The 9,069-nt window shown below is 37.7% G+C and overlaps 1 non-coding gene across 1 annotated transcript; it reads left to right on the top strand.

Annotated features, from left to right (window-relative positions):
* The first annotated feature begins 8,039 nt into the window (after positions 1 to 8,039).
* On the top strand, positions 8,040 to 8,142 carry LOC129562263 (U6 spliceosomal RNA). The gene has a single exon (XR_008687177.2). It is a non-coding gene; the product is annotated as a U6 spliceosomal RNA (small nuclear RNA).
* The last annotated feature ends 927 nt before the right edge of the window (positions 8,143 to 9,069 follow it).

Raw genomic sequence — 9,069 nt, forward strand, 5'->3', positions numbered from 1 at the left:
TAGTTGATTTTAAAAGTTGTGTCAGTTTCATTGTACAGCAGTGATTCAATTGTATATATTTTTTCAGGTTCTTTTCTCTTATAGGTTATTACAAAATATTGAGTATAGTTCCCTGTGTTATCTATTGTTGATTATGTTTTATATATAGTAGTGTGTATATGTTAATCCCAAACTCATAATTTATCCCAGTCCACCCCACTTGCCCCTTTGATTACTGTAAGTTTGTTTTCTATGTTTGTAGGTCTGTTCTCTTGTATATAAGTTCATTTGTATCATATTTTTTAGATTCCACCTGTAACCCATATATTTGTCTTTCTCTGTCTTATTTACTTCACATAGTATGATAGTCTCTAAATCCATTGATGTTGTTTTGAATTTTGCAGGAAGAGGGGCCCCTTTTAGGGCTGAGAATGGGTTCTTGTCTAACACTTCGAACTGTCTGAGAAAACACATATGCTGTGTATCTGAAGAGACACACTTCCCATCTGGAGTGCCCGAATTGATGCTGAAAGTTCAGCTCCTCTGGTGCCAAATTAAATCTGGGAGACAAGAGTTTTGGGTGAGGTAGAAACGGGTAGCTTTATTACTTTGTCAGTCAAAGGGGGCACAGCAGGCTAATGCCTTCAGAACCATGTGTCCCAATTTGAAGAAGATAGTGAGGAGTTTTATAGTAATTGTTCAAAGAGGGCCTGATCAGCTGGTGGACATTCTCCTGATGGATTGGTGGTGAGGTAAGTAGGAGTCAGCATCACCAACCTTCAGGTCCATCTGGTCTGGGGTCTATGTGCTTATGGGCAGCCTACCATTGTTAATCGTTAACTTCTCCCACCTGCAGAGGGGGTTTATCTGCAAAATAACTCAAAGATATTATTGTGTGTATCCATCGATGGGGAACCAGGGCTTGTCCCAAGGCTGCACTATTGTTTCTCTTGACTGTTTCTCCCTGGTCTCACGCCCCCTGTCTTCCCTAATTAACAACTGTTGAATCTGTCATTAGAACTCAGGGAAGGTCACGGAGGCTGAATGAAGGCTATTTTCTGTCATCAAAGAAATAGGAGACACAATCTTGTGCCCAGGAGCTCCACAGGGCCTTGCTCAGTATCCATGAATGGCATTACTTCATTCTTTTTTTATGACTGAGTAGTATTTCACTGTGTAAATATACCACATCTTTTTTATCCATTCATCTCAGTGGACATTTACATTGCTACCATGTGGGCAGTTAGAAAACCTATGCTTGGCAAACATCAGTGAAGCAAAACAGCCTTCCCTACAGTGTGCCTCCTCTGTGGTTCTCCTCAATTGAGGAGTACAGCAGTCTAACAAGAGAGTACAGTAGTCAGGATTTCTAGGGGATTCTCTGCAGGGCAACAAGCTTAGTCTTTATCCAAGCTTTGAATAAGGATAACTCAAGGGAAGTCTCACTGAAGAGCTGCTGCTGCTGCTGCTAAGTCACTTCAGTCGTGTCCGACTCTGTGCGACCCCATAGACGGAAGCCCACCAGGCTCCCCCGTTCCTGGGATTCTCCAAGCAAGAACACTGGAGTGGGTTGAAGAGCAAAGGTTCCCAAATCTGGTGTTTGTAAAAAATCAACTGCAGGTTCATCAAAATAAAGATTCCTGGAAATCCTAAGGCATATGGCTGGGGAAATGTTACTTTAGGGTTTATAAGGAACTAGAGAGTCCCTTGGACAGCAAGGAGATCCAACCAGCCCATCCTAAAGGAAATCAGTCCTGAGTGTTCATTGGAAGGACTGATGTTGGAGCTGAAACTCCAATACTTTGGCCACCTGATGCATAGAACTGACTCATTGGAAAACACCCTGATGCTGGGAAAGATTGAAGGCAGGAGAAGGGGACAACAGAGGATGAGATGGTTGGATGTTATCACCGACTCAATGGACATGAGTTTGGATAGACTCCGGGAGTTGGTGATGGACAGGGAGGCCTGGCGGGCTGCAGTCCATGGGGTCGCAGAGTTGGACATGACTGAGTGACTGAACTGAACTGAAGAGGAAGGTTGAATGCACTAGGAGTAAGCTAAGTCTTGCCCTTATGTGGATAAGAATTATCCAGGAAGGACAGAAACAGGAAAGAATTTTCAACAAAGAGTTTGAAGTTCTTTAGGAAACTTCAAACTAGTCATAGCCAACATTAATTCTCATTCTAATATAAGCATAAAACAAAATAAGGTATGGGGAATAATAATAATTTTCCATTTTCATGGAAAATTGGGTAACATGCTTGAGCAGTAATGGATATGGTAACCTACGGCAAGAAACTGGTGCCGGGAAGGGTTTGAGTGAGCTTTTCTATGTATAGGACTCAGACAAATGGGTGTCCAAAATAATTATTACAAGCACAGGCCTATCTCTATTATTTTCTCACGCTACTGCTTCTGAATCAGAGAAAGGCATTGTAATATCATTTTTAAAGCAGACGTACCAGAGGGTTCTGATATTACTTGTATACATTCCTTTTTAAATGTAATATTCTGTTTTGCCAGTCACATAATTGTCCAGTAACAATATTAGGCCACTGTGATACTAATAAGTCACAGTGAGATAAGGCATAAACGTCAATGAAATGAAAGTTGATATTTTTTCATCAGGAGAATTCATGTAACTTATGCTTACTTTGGCCAGCATTAAAATCAGCCTGTAGCCTCAAAAACCACTATAGCTGACATGAGCGAATGAAACCCATAATTATATTTAGTGGTGGGAGGAAGCTATTGTGGAATTCACAGTATTATTTAGACAATTTACAAATAAGATCCCTATAAAAGTAATTCAAACTGACAGCATGTAAGTATTATTCAAAGTGGTAAATGCCTTAAATGTCTGCTGGCTAATTGGCCAAGATAAAAGGTAAAAATGGTGGGAATTAAAGCACATATTTTCTAGCATGAATTTAAACAGCCTCTGAAATAAGGTAGACTAGAATCACTGCTAAGATCCCTTTTTTATTTTGGTCATTTATAATTCTGTAAGTTTATTTGCTTAACCCACAAACTGGAAAAAATATTTTTTAAAAAAATCATATCTCTTATTATTTGACCATTCTTCTTAACAAAACAATATTTCTAACATTTCTTCCAATCCAGCTACCTCCAAAGTAACATTGATTAAGCCTTTTCCATTTGATCTATCATTCATTCAACCCAAAATGCACTCAACACCCATCCTTTTTCAGTCACTGTGAGAGCTAGGAAAGGAACTTCCATTTCAATGAGACTTTCTCCTGACAAAAATTGTCATTCTTGACAGTCCTGAAACACTTTGGTACCACCAACAAACCTAAAACAAGCATCCTGCACAAAATATGTTCTCAGTAAGTTAACTTTTTCTTTTCTTCTGCTTTTCTCATCTCTCCTTTCAGGCTTCCTTTTTTACTTAGTACAATTAATCTCCCTTTTGACACACATTTTATCCTAATGAACTGAAATAAAAATGACTTCATAGTAGCATCTTTTTGCTTCACAATACATCCTTACTAGCATATATTTTAATGATTTGCACAAATATTTCAAAGTGGTAAAGACTCTTATGAATGGCTTTTCTTCAAAGGGAAGGTATCCAGAAGAGCTTGATAGGGAAAAGGCTATCGGCAATATTCTATTATGGAAATAGAGATCAGCATGGCCTGCCACATAATCATTAGCAGCATACTGCAATGATGTTAAAGAGAGCATCAATTAAATCAATTTACCCCAGATTAGTTCTGTGGGTAATGACTCAGAGATTATTTTCTGAGCATCTTTCAAGCAGATGTCAGCATCATTTAACCATTGTTTACAAAGGGTATACCATTTGTCAGGTATTTTTCTTTATCCTCACAATAACCTGTGAGGGTTGAAGGCAATGCAAAGGAAACCAGAAGGCAATTTACCCAAGGTCATATAGAGAGTTAAGTGGCTGACCTAGGATTCAAAACCTTAGACTGAGTATATCCAGCTCTTTATAATACACCATACTGCTTCTTGGAGAAGGCAATGGCAACCCACTCCAGTACTCTTGCCTGGAGAATCCCATGGACGGGGGAGCCTGGTGGGCTGACATCTATGGGGTCACACAGAGTTGGACATTACTGAAGCGACTTAGCAGCAGCAGCAGCATATTGCCTGTAAATTAGATCATGAAATATAAGTGGAGTCAAAGATAAAAATAGTCATGCTATTCCAAATAGATTCAGAGACCTTCAAAAGAAAGGCACTGATTCAAGATATTATTTACAGAAGAAATTTAAACAAAGCATCAAAGCAATGTAAAAGATGGAATGGAATGTGCTTCTGGTGTGCACTTCTTACAAGAACAACCTCATTAGATATAAGGAAATATGAAGGATGAGGCAGATTGTTGTCAACTTTCCATGAGCATCTCTTTAATAAAATATATTAAAGAACAGAGGATAAGAGCCATGATACCCAATAAATTCAAGGAAAGGAAGGGCAAAGAATTCAGAACTGTATGTAAGAAGATACAGAAGAAAGATCAAAGAGAACGTATGAAAAATTCAGTAAAAAGTTGAGTGCAGAACAAAAATAAAATTCTAAATAAATGAAAGATCTATCTTAGAATATTCCAATCGCTAAAATGTGAAATTAGAAACAATAAATAAAAGAGGATATGGATGAAATACTGATCTTTTTAACCCCATAATACCAACCAGAGTACCAGTTCTCTGATTTGCTTTGACTCTGATTTTTCCCAGACTAAAGGTTATGAATGTATATGCATTATACAATGGTATTGAAATGCATTCATAAGATGTCAGAAAATTATATTCAGACATATATGAATTCATAACTGGTCCCTAAAGGTAATTTTGTTATAGATTATGTACTGTATATATCTCAGATAACAACCAGGAAAGAGTGATACAGTCCCAGAGAAGTACAGAGCAGGAATCATCACAAAGATGATACAGAATGGAAATGTTCAAGAAAATATAGGGGAATGCTTTAACTAAGGATCAAAGCTCAAGACAGATTAATATTTTGTATATGTTCATTTGATTAACATAATTAAAAATTGAACTATAAACTGCTAGGACACTTTCTCAGAGTAGTAAGAAATACAATAGGAAAATTTATAGACAAAAATAGTGTGACTGATGTTTGAAGTCTTGATTATATAAAGTTTATTCATTGTGGTTTTGGGTGCACCATAACAGTCATTTCATAAAATGTTATTTTACTGTAAGTACTGGGTACATATGAATAAATGCTTTGTACTCTGATGCTGGGAAAGGTTGGGGGCGGGAGGAGACGGGGATGACAGAAAATGAGATGGCTGGATGGCATCACCGACTCGATGGACATGAGTTTGAGTGAACTCCGGGAGTTGGTGATGGACAGGGAGGCCTGGTGTGCTGTGATTCATGGGGTCGCAGAGAGTTGGACACGACTGAGTGACTGAACTGAACCTACCATATTATTCTCATAAGTTAATCAGGGAACTGAGATAAAAGAATTTTCATAATTCATTCATAGTGATATAAAAGTATACACACACACACACAAACATATGTTGTTTACTTGCTAAGTTGTGTCAGATTCTTTGCTACCCCATGGACTGTAATCCACCATGTCTATGGGGTTCTCCAGGAGAGAATACTGGAGTTGGTTGCCATTTCCTTCTCCAGGGAACCTTCCTGACTCAGGGATTGAACCCGCGTCTCCTGGCCTTCTGCATTGGCAGGAGGATTCTTTACCACTGAGTTACCTGGGAAGCCCATGTTTCAGTTCAGTTCACTCAGTCATGTCTGACTCTTTGTGACCCCATGGACTGCCGCATGCCAGGCTTCCCTGTCCATCACCAACTCCCGGAGCTTACTCAAATTCATGTCCATTGAGTTGGTGATGCCATCCAACTATCTCATCCTCTGTCATCCCCTTCTCCTCCTGCCTTCAATCTTTCCCAGCGTCAGGATCTGTTCAAATGAGTCAGTTCTTTGCATCAGATGGCCAAAGTATTGGAGTTTCAGCTTCAGCATCAGTCCTTCCAGTGAATATTCAGGACTGATTTCCTTTAGGATGGACTGGTTGGATGTTTATTGCATATATATATTTGTAATAAAGGAGCACAGAAATCTGAAAGCAGGGAGATTGTCCTCGGTTACGGCTGGAGAAAACTATATGAAGAAGGCACTATGCCAGGTGAGACTGCGTAACTCTAAGCAAACTCAGAAGAAGTCTAGATTAGGCTCAAGCTACACAATGAAATAATCACAGTCATTTCTCCCGAGAGCCAGTAGAAGTTCACAACAAAACTCAGTCTAAGTTGCTTCTCATGCTTTGACCATAAGAAAACATCTCAATTTAACAAACATAATGGTACCTGAAAAACACTTAAATCAGAATTGATTCCACATATATTGATTTTTGGGGAAGATATGCACTGTAAATGTATAACAAGGGATGATATTTTAACAGCTCTAAAGACTGCATCAATTCATAAGCACAAAACAAGGAGATAAAATCTTATCGAATGTTCATTATCACTGTGCAAATTAGTCAGTTGGGAAAAAGCCCAGGACAGTGGTGAAGCAACTGATTTTTTCTGCATTCTTTACAAATGCAACTCAAGAAATGCAAAATGAATAGTTAGACTTGAGATTCCTGGAGAAAAAAAAAATTAGGAAAGCAAATGGATAATAGCTCTATTAATGTGTACCAGCATCCTTGATAAAAGCAAACAAATGAAACCTTAAGAACCAAAGCAAAGCATTTGAGAGTGGGGCATACCACAAACAGAAGATTACATGGATCAGGTCAAACACTTCAACCACAGTCACAATCAGGCTGATTTGTTCTTTTACTCATGCAATTTTCATACAGTTTCCAGAACTGATATCTCCCAAACCAGTCTGAAATTTCAGAATTCTAGAACAAGTCTTCAAAGCAGGCAGGAGAATCTCTAGATGAATAGCTGAAAGGTTTAGCAACTTCTCAGTTTTGTATGTTAGATTAATTTACTGATTGTTAGCTTTTCATTCCCCTGTAATAAAATTATCTGTCCATATTATTTATTGTCTGATGGTGAGTTGAGTATAATTCATTGCATGAAACCATGGAATTTGCTTTAGCCAAACTAGATATTAGAAGATCTGATGAAAGCCGAAGCTTAAAATGTACCTATATAAATGAGCTTTTCCTGTTATGACTTAGTGATTTCCTATGAAAAGAAAACATTCTCTAAAAACTGTTGCCTTTTCAGCTTGAGCCTCAGAACAAAAACTCATGGAATGGATCTAAACTGAATCTTCAGTCTTTAGCCAAGGCTAGCTGACCCATATTATGAAGCAGAGATATAGCTGAGCCCATTTTAGATAAGACAAAATGAGATGAGTGTGAGAATAATTATTCTTGTAAGCATTGTATTTTGGAGTTGTTTTTCAGCATTATTGGGCAATAGCTGACTGATACAAATGCTTTTGACTGTTAGTAATTGCTGTCTTAATTACCTTGCTCTTTTCAATCAAGCTCAGCCTTCTACTTTATCTGCAGTAACCAGATTAATGCTCTACTACAATCAATTTTCTTTCTAATCTGAGTCCCTTCGGTTGGATTTTTGTTACAGGCTATACTACTTCTGGATACTCTGCCTAACTGAAACCTACTGTCTACCTGCTTCTGTATAAAAATATCATTATATGATTTACACATTATGTGAGATACATAAATGGTAATAACTAAAAGCACCATTTATTAAGAAACAGTTACAGGTAAGGCACATCTTGACGTGTATTTCAGTTGATTCTTTAAACATTTTTTTAAAATGCAAGGTAAATTTTATAATTGCCATTCATTTTTATTATTTCTATATTCCAGAGGCCTTAAACAAAGAAAAGGTAAGTAACCTGCTTAAGACTCCTCAGACAGTAAATATTACAACCATGATCCAAATTCAACTTTGCTTTTTAGGCTGTTTCCTGTCACACATTTAAAATGGAGGAATCATGAAGTTTTGAAGTGATAATATACATGCCCGTGTTATGTCTGAATAGTTTCCAAGGGATAAAAATTGTCTATTGTTGTGCTTGCTTCGCTAGCCAATATACCAAAATTGGAATGATACAGAGATTAGCATGGCCCCTATACAAGGGTGACACACAAATTCATGGAGCATTCCAAAGTTTTTGTAAACCAACTATACTTTAAAAATACTGTCTACTGTGTAGACCTTAGAGTATTGATAAAATTTCCTTGGCTTGTCTAGAAGATGGGGAGAGAAGTGAGGATGGGTTGGATTAGGTGATGCAATTTTTATAAAAAAATTATACTATTCATTGCAGTCATTCTAAGAAAGATTAATGGTAAAGTTTTAGTGTTTGGACATTTTCCAAAAGTTTTAGTGTTTGGACATTTTCTAACTGACTGTCCTGATTCTGTTTTTAAGTAAAGACCAGCACAAGTCTGAACATAAGAGTTCATGCTTGAGCTCTAGAACAATATAGAACTGAGTTTACATCCTGAGTCTAACTTTTTCTGGCTTATTAAAGTTACTTATATTCCTGAAATTTCAGTTTTATCATCCTTAAAATGGGGCTAACAGTAATAATTATGTCATAGAATTGTTGAGGGAATTAAGTGAAAAGTGTCTTATGAAAATAATTTAACACTATATCCGGATAAATATATTGTGGTTGCCTGAAACTATGTATTGGACTTCTATAATATCAGGCTTCCCTGGTGGCTCAGATGGTAAGAACATGCCTGCAATGTGGGAGACCCTGGCTTGATCTCTGGGTTGGAAAGATCCCCTGGAGAACAGAATGGCTACCCACTCTGGTATTCTTGCCTGGAGAATTTCATAGACAGAGGCTACAGTCCATGGGGTTGCAAAGAGTCATACACGACTGAACGACTGTCAACTTTTCTATAGTATCACTGAGAATGGAAATTATTCTTTGCTAATGGAGAATGGATTTTTGTAAGGGCAGAGAAAGGTAGGGAAATAGGCACACAGAAGGGGAGGTAGAAAAGGAAAGTGCAAGAAATTTAAACTGATTTGGTAGCTGGTGTAGAAAACTCTAAACCAGGGCATGGTGGAGAATACCTGGACAA

The sequence above is a fragment of the Moschus berezovskii genome, chromosome 5, assembly GCF_049115385.1.
Source record: "Moschus berezovskii isolate FMDL1 chromosome 5, NW_MosBer_1.0, whole genome shotgun sequence".
Lineage (NCBI taxonomy): Eukaryota > Metazoa > Chordata > Mammalia > Artiodactyla > Moschidae > Moschus > Moschus berezovskii.